Here is a 20,649-nt window from a genome sequence, read left to right on the forward strand (position 1 = left end):
CATTCATTTCATAGAGTTTAGTTTTGTCTGATGAATATTTAAACCCAAAGCACTGCAGTGGTAGTGCCAATATATGTCATATTTTCAGTTGCATCTCCTTTCTGGACTAGGAGCGCCCCTAACTACTCATAAGCCTTAAAATCCTAATTATCGGGTAGACCAGCGGCAGACTGGAGTGACACGAAATTAAGGTTGACTTTTAAGAAAATAGGCACATGTCTTGTCCTGCTCTATTAGACACACTTTGGCATTTTGCAGAGCCCAAATGAATTACAGAAGAGACACAGGTACTGTTAATACATCACATGCCTTCTAAAAATTCTGGAAGACGTGGGGAGTCCCACATCATTTCTTTGGGACTAGAGACGTTGCCAAGGACTAAAACTGATGATGCATAGAAGGAGAACCCTCCAAAACTAACTCCTCTGCTTTGCTGACCCAAAGGAAGCCAAAGGAAAGAGACTCTCTCACTCCAAGTAACTCCCTAAACTAACAATGTTTAGAAAAAACAAGTATTTTCAAGATGGTTCAGAGTTGGAGGATAGCAGGCAGAGAGTAGAAACTGACTTGGATTTGATTATGGGGTCACGAGAAAGGATCAGAAATGTTCATTTTTAGTTGTTATTACTGAAGTTTTTATAAAATCCCAAGACATTCACTAGAACTTTACTAATTAAGACACGTAACCCACACACAACTAGACTACAAGTACTTATAATACATGTTTTTGGTTTTTGTTTTTTGAGAAAGAAATCTCAACTACCAAAGGTTCACCAGCTGCAGGACTTCAAAGGCAGTAATAGGAGCAATGGTCTCCAATGACTCAATTTGGAAAGAAAAATCTCTCACACAACCCACCCATTAGACAAGATGACATATACATCTACTTCAGGACACCTTACGTTTTGGATGAATAGCCTTGAATTTACTTCACAGCCAATAGCTTGCCAGAGAAAACTTCGAGTTGGATCCTATTACTTAATACACTAAATCCACAGCTCAAAGTCCATCTCACTGGATAACTGAATGTAACTAGCGATGGGAATTAAAACTGAGGATGCCAGCAGCCCTGATTTCACTGTTATTATTTGTACTGTGTGAAATGATTTTCATATTGGCAAGTATGGGATCTCTGAAACTGTGCACTCTTCCTATCTACCATGGTACATACGATTATTTGCCCATGCACGCTCTGAGGGGCAATGTGGTACAATGAAAGGAGCCCTGAGCTTGAGTCAAAACCAGTTCTAGTGCCAGCTCTGCCACTATCTGGCTGAAGACCTTGGACCACACTTTAGGTCCAAGTTTACTCATTAATTTATTTAATAACCATGATCTGATCACAGACCTAAAAGAACACAACATTGCTCAGCTGTAAAAGGGGGGAAACTAGACCTAGTTTATAGAACTGGTGTGAGATTTAAATGAGATAATGGGTGTACTTTGCATCCAAGACACATTGGTGCTAGTCTTCTTCTACCACAACTATCAGCCACTGTGTTCAGTCTAAAACACCACTGCAGGGAGCACACTGGAAGCCCTCATCACGTTTGTCATCGCTGGGTAAAGCCTCTTGCCTCTTAGTCAGTAAAATCCATGAAGGCCAGGATTTTCTTCTTTCTAATACACAGACACATCCTCTGAACCTGCATGTGCCTCAGCACCTAGTAAGCACTTAATAAATAATTGTTGAATGAATAAATTCTCTTTTATTCCTTAAAATAACTCTGGATCAACTAATATTTTTACCATTTTACAGTGAGGAGGCTGAATACTGAGAGAAACTGTCTATCAAATCAGGTGATAAGTCCCTTCCAATTCCACAATGCTATCTATAGTTTTTATATTTTCCAATAGTTCATCATTATATCATTCTTCCTAAATAATTGCTACTTACTCACATTTATTGGTTATTGCTTAAATAATAGCAAGAGTCTCAAACTATAAAATCTACTCCTATCTTTAAGGAAAATAAAATATTTGAACTATAAAAAAAATCATTTGTTTCTAAGAAAACTCTATTCTCACATCTACACACAAACTATCTAATGAGGTTATTCTTAAGAAACTCTTCCAAGTAATTTTCCCAACCTGAACTTCCATATCCTTTTCCCCAAATAAGAAGCGAAATAAACAGTCAAGAGTGATATTAAAAACATGGGGGCAATCCTGTCCCTAAAACATTTCTTCACCAAAATTTGGATTCTTTCACTTTAAGAGCAGCAAGATCATCTTTTTTACTATCTTTCAGAAGATAACTGTAGCTTCCCTAGTCTGGGGCCCTAAATGAGAACGACCTGGGTTAGATGCAGCCAATGTCACAGGGTCTCGTGGCTCTGAATCAGTATTTTCACACACTCCCAATCATAAATGCCCCAGAGACCTCCTATCCCCAAAACGGACACTGCTGTATCTCAAGTTCAGGTTTACAGAATGATGGCCTCCTCCAAGGTCTTCCTTAGAAAACGTATTCCCAAATTTGCCATCTCACCTCACGCTTCCTTCTCCAAAAGCAGCCTACTCTTTACCACTTATAAGTCTTCTCCTCTAGAGGGCTGAATGTATATTGGGGCACTCAGCAGATATTACACTCTACTCCATCAAAAGGATCTCATACATTTGTTTTAATTTAGTAATTAACATTCCTCTAGACTCGCAGAAGTGCTGAGGGCAAAGTCATAACGCTTTTAGTGGCAAAATCAAAATGTAAGCCCAGGTCAGACTTCACATCTAATGCTGTTGCTGGCAGACCCAGTGATTTTGAGACCGAGCAAGATGATTTTATCATTAAGGCATCACCACTGCTGTGCAGGGAATTTCTCTTTCATTACACCTCAGCTCCCTCCCACCTCAAAACGCTGCGTAGAGTTCTAACGTACTCTGAAACCACAGCAACTTATGACAGAGCAGCCATCATGATGACCTGTAAGTCATCAAGATACATATCAACCACTGGCTATGTTATTAATACTTGAAGTATCAAATTTGCTAAGGAAGCAAAAAGGAGCTTCATTCTTCCTCAAGGGGAATCAGAAACCAGTATGTTCAAGAGAGGATTTCCATAGGAAAACCGCCCCTGCCTCAGACAGCACCTACCATCAACATGTTTATGGACAAACACAGTATCAGAAAAACATGCTGTGAGTCTTAGAAACAGCATATGCCTCATTTCATACGGGCTGCTATGGTGCTAGGCATTGTTTTTTGGTTTTGGGGTTTTTTTTTACTGCATTTCAGAGAAATAACCGTAAAATGAAGGCCTATAACCAGCATATAACACAATAAACAACAGCATCAACTTCTGCACCCTTTTTGTGAATGGTTTCCCTATGCTTTAATTGAAAATGTAAGTTTTAATATGCTTTGTGTTTTCTCTCAAAATAGTTTGGGACCAATTCTATTCTAAGACTTCTGTATTTACCATCTCCATCCAAGGTCCAAAGATTACAGAATTTACAAATGAAGGACACCCCCTACACACACACACACACACACAAGTCAGTAACAGAGGAGCTATGACAACAAAATTCCTGAATGACAGAAAGAAACACAGAGGACAGTGGCTTGAAACAGCAATGGTGGTCACCACAAGCTTTGTCCTAGAGTTCAGCTCAGGTCTTTCTGAAAGCCTGGACCAAAAATTCACAAAAACAAGAAGCAGTAACACAGTTCACATAACTTTCCTGAGCTTAAATATATAATAGATCTGGGTAACTGTCCAACCTAGGTTGTATCTTCAGGGAATCTCAAACTCTCATAAAAAACCAAGGTTTCTGGCTCAAGAAAAGGCTTAAAGTTAGAGATGAGCATTGTTAAATCACTGGTTCCTATTCACATTTCAACCCTTGAAATAACGTTTCACTACTTGTCTCAGTCACCAGCGACTCTAGTCTGTCTTGAGAAAGCTCACACGCCTCCCTGGACTCAGCCATCTCCTTCTCACCGACAGGTCAGGTCCAATACAACCAAAGCTTAATTCACTTTAAAAGATATGTGAACTATTATTCAAGGACAGTAGCTGTCTGTTTACAGAAGCTTCATCCACATCAAGGCAGCTGAGTTTGTGAGCTTGATTTTTGTATTCTTCTTTCATTCTGTCAAAATTCAAGCTTACAGATATTTCTACTTTCAGTCTATTCTTTAATAAATGTCCCGCTCAGTGTAAGACAGGACTCAGAGTTTCAATGACATAACTGTATATTTTCCCAAGAAAATTGTTTATGTACCTTTCCATAAATGTTTTAACTTTTTCACCTAGAATATAAAATCCTTGAAGAAAATGTCTGTCTTCTATAGTTTAGCAAGATACATGCTCAACACAATTTCCAAATCACCTTTAGTACCAATTTTAACCATGAAGAACACTGAAAATTCTACTGTAAATTATCAAATATATGGAAGCAAATATATAAATGAAATGCTTCTGTCATTTAGTACAAAGAAGAGAGATACAAATATAGGATAATTTCTCAAATGAGTTTCAACTACTTAATGTGCTACTTTAAAGCATATTCACAAACAACAGAAATAATCAATCTGAAGAACTGGATTCATCTCTATACACAAGGGACATTTTTATACAGTTTCTCGAAGAATTAGCCACACAAGCACAATAGGTACCATAAAGATTAAAAGAAAGTAACTGCATTAAAAATACTTCAGTTTATTAAAAGGAACGGTTCCTATTTTATATGTATACACATCTATTTTTATAGAAAAGAACACATCTATTTTTATTCTAATTTCCATGACTCACTCCCCACCCATTCACCGATGAGATAGATAACAGTTGATCCTATTTTTCACCTTTTAATTTATTCTACCTGGAGAAATAAAAGTCATCATTGTCCTATGTTATTTTCCCTCCCCTTTGGACATTTATCCACTAAATAAACATCTACTACCCACTGCTGTTAAGCAGTGTGCTGGGTCCTGGGGCTCCATCCCAGTCTCCTCCGCTGGTTTCCCCTATTTGCCCCAATTTCTAAGCGCTGAAGTGTCCCAGGACTCAGCCCTGTCTCATCCTCAAGTCAGTCTACACATGCTCACTCGGTGGTCTCAGCTAGTCTCCTGGTCTAATTAGCATCTATCCTATGCTGACCACCCCCATATTTATATATACTGCAGACCTCTTTCCTGGGCTCCAGTTTCACATATGGACTCACCAACTCATCCTCTGCCAATAGATGTTTTACAGATCTCGAACGTTTAACAGGCCCAACTAACTCCAGATCTTCTCCACCAAACCTCCTTTCAAAGGATGAAGTTGATGACAACTTCGTCCTTCTAGTTAGTTAGGCTGAAATCCTTGAAATCATCCTGACACCTCTTTCTGTCATACCCCACATCCAAGCTATCAACAAACCTCTCTTGGAAGGCTGGCCAAGGAGACACTTTGACGTAAGCTTCTGCCCAATCCTGACGCCTCTGCCTCCCTCCCACTATGTTGTTCCCAAGGCCACATGCGTACAAGTATTCTACACACTAAACCCTGTCTGAGTCTACTTCCCAAATGATCCAAATGCTTCAAGTCTTCACTACAAACATCCATTACAATATTGTGCATACAACAGCTTATCCCTACTAGAAATAAAACAAAGGATGATTTTAGCTGATCTATGTGTAGAATCATATAGTTATAGATTCAGAGATTAAGGATATTTCTTGTCTTCTTTACAAGGACACTGAATGCCTCATGCTGCCTTACTACTCTTTTTGTTTATCCTCCATGCAGCAATGAAAGGCTTTAAATAAATCTTATCCATTCAAGTCCAACTGGTATTTTTTCTTTCTCTTCCCTGAGGAGCATCTTTTTTCTATACTACCACTTCTCTATTACTTCAGTTATTCACTGCATTTAGTTGTTTATCTTATTTTTTTCAGAAATATTCCTTCATAACAAGGAGGTGCTAAAAACCTCATTTCACAAGTAGGTATGAAAAAGAAATATCTTGAACACCTTTCCTAAAAAGAAATCTAAAGGTAGGTAATTTAGTACATAAGCCTTTAGGAAAGCATTAGAAGAAAGTAAGGCAAAGTCAAATATTAACAATTTACTGAACATAAATTCTCATTACACAAAAAAGTATCTCTCCTTGTAACTTCAAAATATTAATAGGGCAACACAGCAAAATATCAAGTGTCAGATGCAGCTAGACTACAAGATGTTATGTTTTTATTTTAGAAGTATGATTTTTATTATTGCTGAAACGAGAATTTTAGAAAAAAAACTACCATCAGTTTCTTAACATGTAATTTATTTGTAAAAGTCAACCAAAACAATCTGAATTCAATCATCAGCTCAGGAAGCAGATTCCATGACATTTTTTCCCCCTAAATGCTAAATGACACAGGCAGCGATAAAATATGCAGAGAAAGAACCATGTCACAGAAGATGTGACAATTTTGATAAATGATGATAAACTGTGATGTAGAACAGCCGTTTGTTAAGCTGCTGTTTTCAAAAACATGTATTTTAATGATGATTTTTGCCAAATATCATTTGAGAGAGATATTCTGTAATAAAACCATTGACAAACAAAATTGGTACCTTATTATAAATTAGAACAGAAATGTATTTAAGTTTTCAGCAAACTTGTAATTTTGCTTTAAATGAGAATGCATTTTAGATCCAGTCAGTTCCTTACAATGTTAAACACAGTCATCATCTGACCCAGAAATCCCACTCCGAGGTATAAAACAGAAATTAAAACATACTTTCACACAAACCCTTGTACATGAATGTTCATACAGGCAACATTATTCATAAAAGACAAGAAGTGCAAACAACCCAAATGTCCATCAAGTGACATATAATATCAATAGAACAGAATACTATTCAGCAATAAGAAGGAATAAAGTACTGATACATGCTACAATACGGATGAACCTTGAAAATATTATATTAAGGAAGCCAGTCACAAGAGGCTACATATCACTATGTTTATATGAAATATAAATTCTATTTATATGAAATGCCCAGAATAGGCAAATCCATAGAAATAAGATGTAGATAAGTGGTTGCCTAGGGTTGAGAGTGTAGAGGGAATGGAGAATAATTGCTAATGGATATAGGGTTGCTTTCTGGGGTAATGAAATGTTCTAGAATTGTGCACGGTGATGGCTGCACAACTCTCTGGCTATACACAACCTCTGAATTGTACACTTTAAGTGGGTGAACTGTATGTGAACTACATCTCCAAAAAGCTATTTAAAATGCCAGTTAAAAAGGCCAGTCATGGGCTTTCCTGGTGGCGCAGTGGTATAGAATCCACTTGCCAATGCAGGGGACACGGGTTCGAGCCCTGGTCCAGGAAGATCTCACATGCTGCGGAGCAACTAAGCCCACGAGCCACAACTACTGAGCCCAAGTGCCGCAACTACTGAAGCCCGCGCGCCTAGAGCCCACGCACCGCAATGAAGAGTAGTCCCCGCTCGCCGCAACTAGAGAAAGCCCACACACAGCAACAAAGACCCAACGCAGCCAAAGATAAATAAATAAATAAATTTACTTTTTAACAAAAGGGCCGGTCATGTTGTAGCTGTTTATAACTTGTATAGACTTTTCAAAGTCTAAATCCCTAATTATCAAAATATGTTTCTTACTGTCCACAAACCTCACTTCATTTCCTTACATAAAACCATCTGCCTATTCCACTATAAATACTACACGTAGTGAAAGAAAGTGCTTCTAAAATTAAATCATGTTTTCAAAACAGATTTCTCCTTAATATATTTAATTTTAATGATTCGCATGTGAATTATCCACACTTTCCATTAACTATGGTTAAATTTTCAATCTCAGATAAGTATCCCCCAATACAAAAGCACAGTAACAGGCCATTCCTCTCCCAACACAAGCTGTGTGGACTAAATTTTTAACGTATTAGCTTGAATTTTAAAAAGCAAAATTAAGGAGGCAGATCTGTAAGAAAAGCAAACACATGAAGTCTCAGAATTTTAGAATGGAAAATATTTTCAAGATTGATCCTCTTCAGGACTACCGAAACTTTAATATCTAAGAACTAACCCCAGGAATTTTGTGATATTCTCATATCACCTTACTTTTTAAATTTTTATTGGAGTATAGTTGATTTACAGTGCTGTGTTACTTTCTGCTATACATACCTTACTATTTTGCCTTATTATTTATATTGACATTAAGTTGATTCCTTTCCTTTCTTTTCTTTTTAACTTAGCAATGTATGACACAACATCAGTGAACTTACGGGTTTGGTAAGCTATCTGTCCTAGTCTAACAAACATTACAATAAATAAAAGTTTAAATGGTGATGTGTCTATCACTTAAAAACATCTTGCACATGATCAGTACTACATCTGCCACACTATGGGAAACACTGATCTAGTTTTATCTTCTAATTTTATGGGTGAGAAAGTTGAACTTCCTGGTGACTCTCAAAAGTCTGTGCACATCAGAACCTCCTGGAGGGTTTGTGTTAAAATAGAGAGTGCTGGGCTCTTCCCCAAGAGCGTAGGTCTGGGGTAAGGTCTGAGAATTTACGTTTCTAACAAATATCTAAGTGGTACTAATGCTGCTGGCCCAGGGACCGCCCTTCAAAAACCACTGACCAAAACCTACTAACCCCAAATTAGTCAGACCAGAATTTAAACTAGAACCCAATCTTCTCTTAGATGCTCTTATAATTATATGCTCTATCAAACATGTTTAATGTTGCTGAATTTTATTCACCTTTCACTTAATTTTACTCTTTTCAATAAAGGTGATTATTAAATGCTAAAGATCAGGTTTATACATTTTTAAGACTTCAGAGTTGTTATAAAATAGTGATTAATAAAAATTTAAGGAAAAGAACATTACAATCACCTTTGAGGACCCTGAATCCCTTTTCTTGGTCACATACCCTCCATTAGTCCTTTGAGATAAACATTATCTTCAAGTTTGTGTCTTATCATTCACTTGCTTTTCTTGTTAATTTTCTCATAGCCATATCTCTAAATAATATATTGTTTAGGTTGTACGTTCTGAGCTTTATACTATATCTTTTTATGCTATTTGCTTTTTTATTCAATATGATGTTTTTGAGATGTAGCCCTCGGTTTTTATCAGTAATTCATTGCTTTCATGGCGGGACACTATTTCATCTACAAGAAAACAGCACTAAAATTGTTGACGTTTGTTTTCATTTTGAAAAAATCAGAGGTAAAAAAGAAGTTGCAAAAATAGTACAGAGAAGTCCTATGTATGCTTCATCCAGTTTCCTCCAATGGTTACATCTTACCTAACTATATTACAGTATCAAAACCAGCAAACTGGTTTTGGGATAATGCTTGTGTATAGTTTCATGCCATTTTATTATATATGCAACTCTCAATTTTTAAGTTCTTTTTTTTTTTTCTCGCGGGCCGCCCAGGCCGCGAGACCAAGGGCAGCGGGGGCCGGGCCGGCGCGCCGCCCCCGCCCCGCCTCAGGCCGCCCGCGCTTGGGCCGCCGCCCGGCGACGCGAGGCCAGTCCCACCCCGCCCCCACCCCCACCCCCACCGCCGGCCCGGGGGTCGCTCACCTTCCGCGTTGCCCCAGACCACCATGCCCGGGCACAGCCGCCTCCTCCGGCCTCGCCGGCCCCGCCGCCGCCACACGGTGCCCTCGCCTGGGGCGGGGAGAAGGGCCGGGAAAGGAGTCGCACCGCCGCGCCGCGGTCCACGCTCGCCCCACGCTCGCAGCGGCCACCCTGAGCGCGCCCAATGGCTGCTCTGTCCCTCCCCCTCCGACGGGCGCGCGCGCCGCGGCTCCGCCCCGCCCCACCCCCTGCGGCGGCCGGCGCGCTCCCAGGCTCCTCCCCGCCCTTCCCCACCCGCGGCGGTTCCGGCCCCGGCTCGCACTCCGCCCCGCGCTGCGCGAGTGCCCGCCTCGCGCCTGGCCTCGGGCGACCCTGAACCACCGGCGCGGCGCCCCTCCCAGGCCCGCCCGCGGAGGTCAGCCCCTCCGCTGCACGTGACCGTCTCGCTCGCGGGGGCGGAGAGGAGCGCGGCGCCGGCCCACCTTCCGCATCCCGAGACCCGCGCGCCTCCCGCTGGGGTTGATGCGCTGTTCTCCTCTCTGCGAGTCCCCGCCCCGCGCTGCACTCCCCAGTCCGGGAGGACACTAGTTCAGGGACTGACCATGCTTAATCAAGATCATTCTATTGATATTAATGAATATCTGAGTTACTTCCTTTATTCCCCCCCTCCCCCCGCCAATTAAAGACAATGCTCCTACCTATTAGAAAAATGAAAATCCAAACACTGACAGCCCCAAATACTTGCAAGAATGTGAAGTAATAGGAACGCTCATTCATTGCTGGTGGGAATGCAAAATAGTACAGCCATTCTGGAAGAGAGTTTGGCAGTGTCTTACAAAACTAAACATACTCTTACTATACGATCCAGCAATCGGACTCCTTGGTATTTACACAAAGGAGTTGAAAAATTATGTCCACATCAAAAACCTGGACACAGATGTTTCATAGCAGCTTTATTCATAATTGCCAAAACTTGGAAGCCACCAAGATGCCCTTCGGTAGATGAATGGGTAAACAAACTGGTGCATCCAGATAATGGAATATTATTCAGCACTAAAAAGAAATAAGCCATCAACCCATGAAAAGATACGCAAGAACTTTAAATGCTTATTACTAAGTGAAAGAAGCCAATCTGAAAAGCTACATACTCTTTGATTCCAACTAAGTGATACCATAATGGTGGATAATGTCATTAGTCAAAACCCATAGAACATACAACACCAAGCGTGAATCCTAATGTAAACTATGGACTTTGGGTGCTAATGAAGTGTAAATGTAGATTCATCAATTGTAACAAATATACTTCTCTGCTGAGTAGTTGATAATGGTGGAGGCTATACATATGTGGGAACAGGGGGTACATGGGAAATCCCTGTACCTTTCACTCAATGTTGTTGTGAACATAAAACTGCTCTAAAAAAATAAAGTCTACAAACTTTAAGCTGTACGATGAATAAGTTCTGAGGTTCTAATGTATAGCATGGTGACTAGTTGATAACACTGCAATGTATAACTATAATTTGCTAAGAGAACTTAAAGGTTGACCCCCAAAACATATACATATATATTTATATATTCCTCTTTACCATAAATGTAACGGCTGTGCTCCTGGCTTCTCTAATCTCTTCCAATCATCTATTTTTATTTCTGCTCAGTACCATGCTGTCTTAATTGGTAGAGTTTTATAATAGCGAGTCTTAATATCTAGTAGGTCAAAAATCCCCAATTCACTCTTCCATTTGCTGTTAAGAATCAGCTCGCATGTTCTATGTGGGGGAGGGAGGTGAAGGAAATTCATTTTAGTGTCATAACATCTCTAAAACAATTTGGGGAGAATCACATCTTCTGTAGATTGAAATTTTCTATTGAAATAAGATTTATTTCTCCATTCCTTTAGTTTTTCTTAAGTGTCTTTGTTCTATAATTTTCTCCATATAGTTGTTGCCTATTCTTGCTAGAGTTATTCCTAGGTACTTTATAACTGTGATAATATTATAAATGGTATCTCATTGCCTTTTCTAAATAGTTGTAGCAGAGTACAGAAATGCAATTGATTTTGTATATTGATTTTGTTTGCAGTATACTTGCTAACCACTTTTATTCATTCGAATACTTCATCTGTAGATTCTTTTGGTTTTTCTACAGGGACAAGATAGCCTCAATGACTAGTGATAGCAGTTTCTTCTTCTCCAATGCTAAGAATTCTTCTTTTTCTTCCTGTGTAAGACTTCCTATATAATGCTGCAAAGAAGGATTATCTTATCTTGTTGGTGAAAGGTGTCTTATCTTGTTTCCAATATTAAAAAAGAATGTTTTCAATGTTTCACCATTAAATATCACATCTGCTGAATATTTATACCTTCTAATGATAGTCTGTTCATTTTGTATCATGAATAGATACTGAATGTTATGGAATGCATTTTCTACATCTCCTGAGATTAAATTTTTTTTAAATCAAGAATTCAGTGGGGGACAGATGGATTGAGAGTTTGGGGTTAGCAGACGCAAACTATTACATATAGGATGGATAAACAACAAGGTCCTACTCTACAGCACAGGGAACTAAATTCAATATCCTGTGATAAACCATAATGGAAAAGTATGAGAAAGAATGCATATATATGTAACTGAGTCTCTTTGCTGTACAGCAGAAATTAACATTGTAAATCAACTGTACTTCAATAAAAAACTTACTCTGCATCCATAATGTGTCACACTGTTCTAGACAGTAGAGGTAAAGCAGTGACCAAACAGATGAAAACACTTGCCCTCAGGGAGTTCACCTTGTATTAAAGGAGAACAAACACAATGAATAAATAAAATGCATAGTTTGTTACATATTGATCAACACAAAAGACAAAAATGAAGTAGAGAGGGGAACAGGTAGTGTCGGGAAGGAGGTCTGCAACTTCAAATGCAGTGGTAGGAATGGGTGTCATTGACAAAATGACATCTGGCAAGAGCCTGCAAGCAGAAACAAGAGCATAGGTTGTATGCAGTAAGCACTGCAAGGCAATATGAAGTTCTGTTACAAATTCTGTGAAGGAAAAGTGAATTTCTGAGTAGGTTCACTGGAAAAGATAAATGTTAACATACTATTTTAGTTGCTAATTCCCTATCACAAGCAATGAAGCTTAAAAATCTTACATCAACTATTAAGTAAATTAAAAAAACAGCTGAAACCATTATAACCACCAGTAGTACCAAAGTAGCATTCTTATTAAAAGTATGAAAATAACCATTTCAATATAGAATACAGAAAGATAACAAAAATTATTCTGTTGTTCAAAGTAAATTATTATAAAATTTCAACTTGGGTCACAGAAGCCTATCAAAAAAATAAGTATGGGAAAAGCATAAATGGAAAAAAGAAATATTCACAAGTACAAGACCTAAAACTCATTGTAAGTACTCCCCATAAGTTATCTGACCCAATCCAGGGCTAACACTCTAAAGAAACATGAAAACAAAAAGACAATCACTCAGAGACCAGATGACAGAAAGAGGAAAGGAATCGTTTCAAAGATGTGTTACAGAAAGTTCAAGTACAAAATTTTCAAATTAATATTGAGAATGCAAAAGGAAAAAAGACCCAGCAAGTCTAACTAGCAATGAAATAAATAAGCAAAGACAAAAAGAGAAGGACATCGAAACACACAAGGACTGACCAAAAGAGAATAAGGAAACTCCTAAACCAAAAGGTCACAGAGGTGTCCTATCCAACATTAGCTCATGGGATGATGATAGGTGTTTATGCGGGGGGGAGGGGGGTGAATAGGTCAAAGTTAATCTATTAGATTCTTTATGCAGTACATCTCAGAATCTTTCAAAATGCCACTGTGAATTATGAATCACTAACCTACTTTGGGGGTAGGGTATGGGGGGCACAGAGTAAGTACGCATAAGAATGTAGTCTTTCCCATGCCAGCTCACCACGGAACCCTTTATTTTGGCCAAAAACAAAAGTCTGTGAGAAAAATGTTGTCCTAAAGGATGGTAAGACAGATGAAATTCATAAATCGCTTTGTAGAGTTAAAGGAATGCTAAAAAAAAAAAAAAAAATTTAAGGACTTTCTGGTTGTTGTTTTTTTCTTTTATTATTGGTAGAAAGCCAGCCAAGAATCAGTTGGACTTACAAACATGAGTACATGGATGAATAAAAGATAGAAAAGAGAATAAATCAAAATTCTGATATATTTTACTGAAGAGGATATTTGGATACAAATGTTGTTATGAAGCAGTCCAACTACGCTAAAGTAAAGAAAGAAAAATGCAAGGGTTGTACTCGTCCTAACTGACAAAAGTGAAATAAATCACCAGGATGGAATGGTATCCAACCAGAGTTCTGGATGCTCTTGAGGACGACTATGAATTTGTAGGCAAAGTTAGATAGAATCATCCGAATAGCCCCAAATCTGGCTCCTACAAAGGCTCTGGAGAAGACCCAATAAAATAAGATTCATTGTGGATTTGTTGGAAGTATAGGGTAGGTTGATGGAATTTTTAATTAAGAATAGACTCAGACACTGAAGTAAAAATAACCTAATAGAAGAAACACCGTAAAGTTATAGAATCTATAGATATCTGTATTAATTCTATATCTATAGGTAGATTCTGTATCTATAAAGAGAAATAGATATAAAACACCTGAAAGTTTTTGAAGTGGTAACTAAACTGAGGCAGGAAATAATGTTTATTTAGACTTTCGACACATCTTAGACAACATTCTTCAACAAAGGTTGAAAATATTAAGTCACTATCAAAAGAAATATTCTGCCCCAGATAGGAAAGTGGCTTGGTGGCCGAAAACAAAAGGAAGAAATAAGCAAAATTTCAAATATAGTTTATCTCGGGATTTTAGTGAAAACTAGTCTCATTTGTATAATATTGAAAAATGGAGCACACGGCAAATGTTCAGGTTTAGAAATGAGCAGTGAAATGCCAAGCGCCAGAGATAACCGATGGAGAGTTATTTATTTATTTAGTACAGTCCTGGCAATGACAAGGGTCATAGCCAGTATGATCCACGACATTCAGGGAAGCTCTCCACGTGCCAAACACCACCTGAGTCACTGTATGTGCATGACTTTGTTTAGTCTTCATAACTTCCTACAGAAGTAATTGCCATTTTATTCCATGAGTTTACAAGCTAGACAGTAAAGGCTCAGAGAGGAAAGTAACTTCCCCAAAGATCACTAAGGTAAGTAGGTGGCAGTCATAGTAGCTACTAAATGATAGAGCTAAAATTTGAAACCTGGCAACTGACCCCAGAATCCTTACCTACTTTGGGGGTAGGGTATGGGGGGCACAGAGTAAGTATGCATAAGAATGTAGTCTTTCCCATGCCAGCTGACCACGGAACCCTTTATTTTGGCCAAAAACAAAGCACTGCGAGAAAAATGCTGTCCTAAAGGGTGGTAAGTCAGATGAAATTCATAAATCACTTTGAAAGGTTAAAGGAATGCTAAAAAAAAAAAAAAAAAAAAAAAAAATCAACTACTGCACCAATGGTTCTCAAACTTGAGCATGCATCAGAATCACCTGGAAGGTGTGTCAAAGACAGACTGCTGGGCCCCATCCCCTCGAGTTTCTGACTAAGCAGATTTTGTGGGTTCCGAATTTCTATTTCTAACAAACTGATGTTTCTGCTCAAGGGCCCACACGTGGAGAAATATGGTCCTAAGCCACAGGTGGTGAAACAAAGAAAGCAAGAGATCACGATAAGAATGGTCTCGGGAAAAGGAGAAAACCTAGGTGAAGAAAGCTGGCGTGGAAATAAGGAAAGGAGGGATGAATCATCCAGTAAATGGGGTCAAGCTAAAATCGCATGGAAGTTTTCCTGGGCCTTTTGCTCCCTGGGTGGGCAAAGAGTCTTCCTGGGACCTCAAACAGCCTACAACTATTCAACCCAGCTTCGGGCACAGTATAAATTTAATGGCAAAAGGATGTCCCCACGTTCAGGATCTCTGTACTCTGGCTACCACCACAAACCTTACCCACTGACAATGCCTAGAACTCCTTTAACAGGAAACAAAACGTTTTACTTTGTAGCAAGAAATAGAAGCTTGAGAAGGAAATAAGTCCTAAAAAGTGAATATATATCGCTGTCTACAGATCTCATTCCAAATGTAAATGACTGCTTATAGATTAACCATAGGTCTAATATAACATGGCATGTCTAATATTCTTAAAATTACAAAAATTCAGTTTTATTACTTTGGAGAGGAAGCATGATGCTACATGAAAGGCATCAAATTTGGTGTTAGAAATCCTATATTTGGGGATAAATGACTTCTGACAAGTCTTTTTTTGTTTCTTTGTTTCTATTTTATTTTTGGCTGCGTTGGGTCATCATTGCTGCACGTGGGCTTTCTCTAGCTGCGGCGGGCGGGGGCTACTCCTCGTTGCGGTGCACGGGCTTCGCATTGCAGTGGCTTCTCTTGTTGCGGAGCACGGGCTCTAGGCGCGCAGGCTTCCGTAGTTGTGGCACACAGGCTCAGTAGTTGTGGCGCATGGGCTCAGTGGCTCCGCGGCATGTGGGATCTTCCCGGACCAGGGCTCGAACCCGTGTCTCCTGCATTGGCAGGCGATTCCTAACCACTATACCACCAGGGAAGTCCAGACATTTTCTTCATACGTAAAAAAGGAGCAGTAGGGACTTCCCTGGTGGCACAGTGGTTAGGAATCGCCTGCCAATGCAGGAGACACGGGTTCGAGCCCTGGTCCGGGAAGATCCCACATGCCGCGGAGCCACTGAGCCCATGCGCCACAACTACTGAGCCTGTGTGCCACAACTACGGAAGCCTGCGCGCCTAGAGCCCGTGCTCCGCAACAAGAGAAGCCACTGCAATGCGAAGCCCGTGCACCGCAACGAGGAGTAGCCCCCGCCCGCCGCAGCTAGAGAAAGCCCACGTGCAGCAATGATGACCCAACGCAGCCAAAAATAAAATAGAAACAAAGAAACAAAAAAAGACTTGTCAGAAGTCATTTATCCCCAAATATAGGATTTCTAACACCAAATTTGATGCCTTTCATGTAGCATCATGCTTCCTCTCCAAAGTAATAAAACTGAATTTTTGTAATTTTAAGAATATTAGACATGCCATGTTATATTAGACCTATGGTTAATCTATAAGCAGTCATTTACATTTGGAATGAGATCTGTAGACAGCGATATATATTCACTTTTTAGGACTTATTTCCTTCTCAAGCTTCTATTTCTTGCTACAAAGTAAAACGTTTTGTTTCCTGTTAAAGGAGTTCTAGGCATTGTCAGTGGGTAAGGTTTGTGGTGGTAGCCAGAGTACAGAGATCCTGAACGTGGGGACATCCTTTTGCCATTAAATTTATACTGTGCCCGAAGCTGGGTTGAATAGTTGTAGGCTGTTTGAGGTCCCAGGAAGACTCTTTGCCCACCCAGGGAGCAAAAGGCCCAGGAAAACTTCCATGCGATTTTAGCTTGACCCCATTTACTGGATGATTCATCCCTCCTTTCCTTATTTCCACGCCAGCTTTCTTCACCTAGGTTTTCTCCTTTTCCCGAGACCATTCTTATCGTGATCTCTTGCTTTCTTTGTTTCACCACCTGTGGCTTAGGACCATATTTCTCCACGTGTGGGCCCTTGAGCAGAAACATCAGTTTGTTAGAAATAGAAATTCGGAACCCACAAAATCTGCTTAGTCAGAAACTCGAGGGGATGGGGCCCAGCAGTCTGTCTTTGACACACCTTCCAGGTGATTCTGATGCATGCTCAAGTTTGAGAACCATTGGTGCAGTAGTTGATTTTTTTTTTTTTTTTTTTTTTTTTTTAGCATTCCTTTAACCTTTCAAAGTGATTTATGAATTTCATCTGACTTACCACCCTTTAGGACAGCATTTTTCTCGCAGTGCTTTGTTTTTGGCCAAAATAAAGGGTTCCGTGGTCAGCTGGCATGGGAAAGACTACATTCTTATGCATACTTACTCTGTGCCCCCCATACCCTACCCCCAAAGTAGGTAAGGATTCTGGGGTCAGTTGCCAGGTTTCAAATTTTAGCTCTATCATTTAGTAGCTCCTATGACTGCCACCTACTTACCTTAGTGATCTTTGGGGAAGTTACTTTCCTCTCTGAGCCTTTACTGTCTAGCTTGTAAACTCATGGAATAAAATGGCAATTACTTCTGTAGGAAGTTGTGAAGACTAAACAAAGTCATGCACATACAGTGACTCAGGTGGTGTTTGGCACGTGGAGAGCTTCCTTGAATGTCGTGGATCATACTGGCTATGACCCTTGTCATTGCCAGGACTGTACTAAATAAATAAATAACTCTCCATCGGTTATCTCTGGCGCTTGGCATTTCACTGCTCATTTCTAAACCTGAACATTTGCCGTGTGCTCCATTTTTCAATATTATACAAATGAGACTAGTTTTCACTAAAATCCCGAGATAAACTATATTTGAAATTTTGCTTATTTCTTCCTTTTGTTTTCGGCCACCAAGCCACTTTCCTATCTGGGGCAGAATATTTCTTTTGATAGTGACTTAATATTTTCAACCTTTGTTGAAGAATGTTGTCTAAGATGTGTCGAAAGTCTAAATAAACATTATTTCCTGCCTCAGTTTAGTTACCACTTCAAAAACTTTCAGGTGTTTTATATCTATTTCTCTTTATAGATACAGAATCTACCTATAGATATAGAATTAATACAGATATCTATAGATTCTATAACTTTACGGTGTTTCTTCTATTAGGTTATTTTTACTTCAGTGTCTGAGTCTATTCTTAATTAAAAATTCCATCAACCTACCCTATACTTCCAACAAATCCACAATGAATCTTATTTTATTGGGTCTTCTCCAGAGCCTTTGTAGGAGCCAGATTTGGGGCTATTCGGATGATTCTATCTAACTTTGCCTACAAATTCATAGTCGTCCTCAAGAGCATCCAGAACTCTGGTTGGATACCATTCCATCCTGGTGATTTATTTCACTTTTGTCAGTTAGGACGAGTACAACCCTTGCATTTTTCTTTCTTTACTTTAGCGTAGTTGGACTGCTTCATAACAACATTTGTATCCAAATATCCTCTTCAGTAAAATATATCAGAATTTTGATTTATTCTCTTTTCTATCTTTTATTCATCCATGTACTCATGTTTGTAAGTCCAACTGATTCTTGGCTGGCTTTCTACCAATAATAAAAGAAAAAAACAACAACCAGAAAGTCCTTAAATTTTTTTTTTTTTTTTTAGCATTCCTTTAACTCTACAAAGCGATTTATGAATTTCATCTGTCTTACCATCCTTTAGGACAACATTTTTCTCACAGACTTTTGTTTTTGGCCAAAATAAAGGGTTCCGTGGTGAGCTGGCATGGGAAAGACTACATTCTTATGCGTACTTACTCTGTGCCCCCCATACCCTACCCCCAAAGTAGGTTAGTGATTCATAATTCACAGTGGCATTTTGAAAGATTCTGAGATGTACTGCATAAAGAATCTAATAGATTAACTTTGACCTATTCACCCCCCTCCCCCCCGCATAAACACCTATCATCATCCCATGAGCTAATGTTGGATAGGACACCTCTGTGACCTTTTGGTTTAGGAGTTTCCTTATTCTCTTTTGGTCAGTCCTTGTGTGTTTCGATGTCCTTCTCTTTTTGTCTTTGCTTATTTATTTCATTGCTAGTTAGACTTGCTGGGTCTTTTTTCCTTTTGCATTCTCAATATTAATTTGAAAATTTTGTACTTGAACTTTCTGTAACACATCTTTGAAACGATTCCTTTCCTCTTTCTGTCATCTGGTCTCTGAGTGATTGTCTTTTTGTTTTCATGTTTCTTTAGAGTGTTAGCCCTGGATTGGGTCAGATAACTTATGGGGAGTACTTACAATGAGTTTTAGGTCTTGTACTTGTGAATATTTCTTTTTTCCATTTATGCTTTTCCCATACTTATTTTTTTGATAGGCTTCTGTGACCCAAGTTGAAATTTTATAATAATTTACTTTGAACAACAGAATAATTTTTGTTATCTTTCTGTATTCTATATTGAAATGGTTATTTTCATACTTTTAATAAGAATGCTACTTTGGTACTACTGGTGGTTATAATGGTTTCAGCTGTTTTTTTAATTTACTTAATAGTTGATGTAAGATTTTTAAGCTTCATTGCTTGTGATAGGGAATTAGCAACTAAAATAGTATGTTAACATTTATCTTTTCCAGTGAACCTACTCAGAAATTCACTTTTCCTTCACAGAATTTGTAACAGAACTTCATATTGCCTTGCAGTGCTTACTGCATACAACCTATGCTCTTGTTTCTGCTTGCAGGCTCTTGCCAGATGTCATTTTGTCAATGACACCCATTCCTACCACTGCATTTGAAGTTGCAGACCTCCTTCCCGACACTACCTGTTCCCCTCTCTACTTCATTTTTGTCTTTTGTGTTGATCAATATGTAACAAACTATGCATTTTATTTATTCATTGTGTTTGTTCTCCTTTAATACAAGGTGAACTCCCTGAGGGCAAGTGTTTTCATCTGTTTGGTCACTGCTTTACCTCTACTGTCTAGAACAGTGTGACACATTATGGATGCAGAGTAAGTTTTTTATTGAAGTACAGTTGATTTACAATGTTAATTTCTGCTGTACAGCAAAGAGACTCAGTTACATATATATGCATTCTTTCTCATACTTTTCCATTATGGTTTATCACAGGATATTGAATTTAGTTCCCTGTGCTGTAGAGTAGGACCTTGTTGTTTATCCATCCTATATGTAATAGTTTGCGTCTGCTAACCCCAAACTCTCAATCCATCTGTCCCCCACTGAATTCTTGATTTAAAAAAAATTTAATCTCAGGAGATGTAGAAAATGCATTCCATAACATTCAGTATCTATTCATGATACAAAATGAACAGACTATCATTAGAAGGTATAAATATTCAGCAGATGTGATATTTAATGGTGAAACATTGAAAACATTCTTTTTTAATATTGGAAACAAGATAAGACACCTTTCACCAACAAGATAAGATAATCCTTCTTTGCAGCATTATATAGGAAGTCTTACACAGGAAGAAAAAGAAGAATTCTTAGCATTGGAGAAGAAGAAACTGCTATCACTA

The 20,649-nt window shown here is 38.9% G+C and overlaps 1 long non-coding RNA gene across 6 annotated transcripts in view; it reads right to left on the bottom strand.

Moving 5' to 3' along the window:
• LOC309653769 overlaps window positions 1-10,622 on the bottom strand; it is a 46,785-nt gene extending 36,163 nt beyond the window's left edge. For all 6 annotated transcript variants that reach the window (XR_014259447.1, XR_014259448.1, XR_014259449.1 and 3 more), the window contains exon 1: window positions 9,543-10,622. This is a non-coding gene — a long non-coding RNA (uncharacterized lncRNA). The remainder of the gene's footprint in view (window positions 1-9,542) is intronic.
• Window positions 10,623-20,649: the final 10,027 nt, after the last annotated feature.

This window comes from Balaenoptera physalus, assembly GCF_965194825.1.
Source record: "Balaenoptera physalus genome assembly, contig: HAP1_SCAFFOLD_1150, whole genome shotgun sequence".
NCBI classification, from domain to species: Eukaryota; Metazoa; Chordata; class Mammalia; order Artiodactyla; family Balaenopteridae; genus Balaenoptera; species Balaenoptera physalus.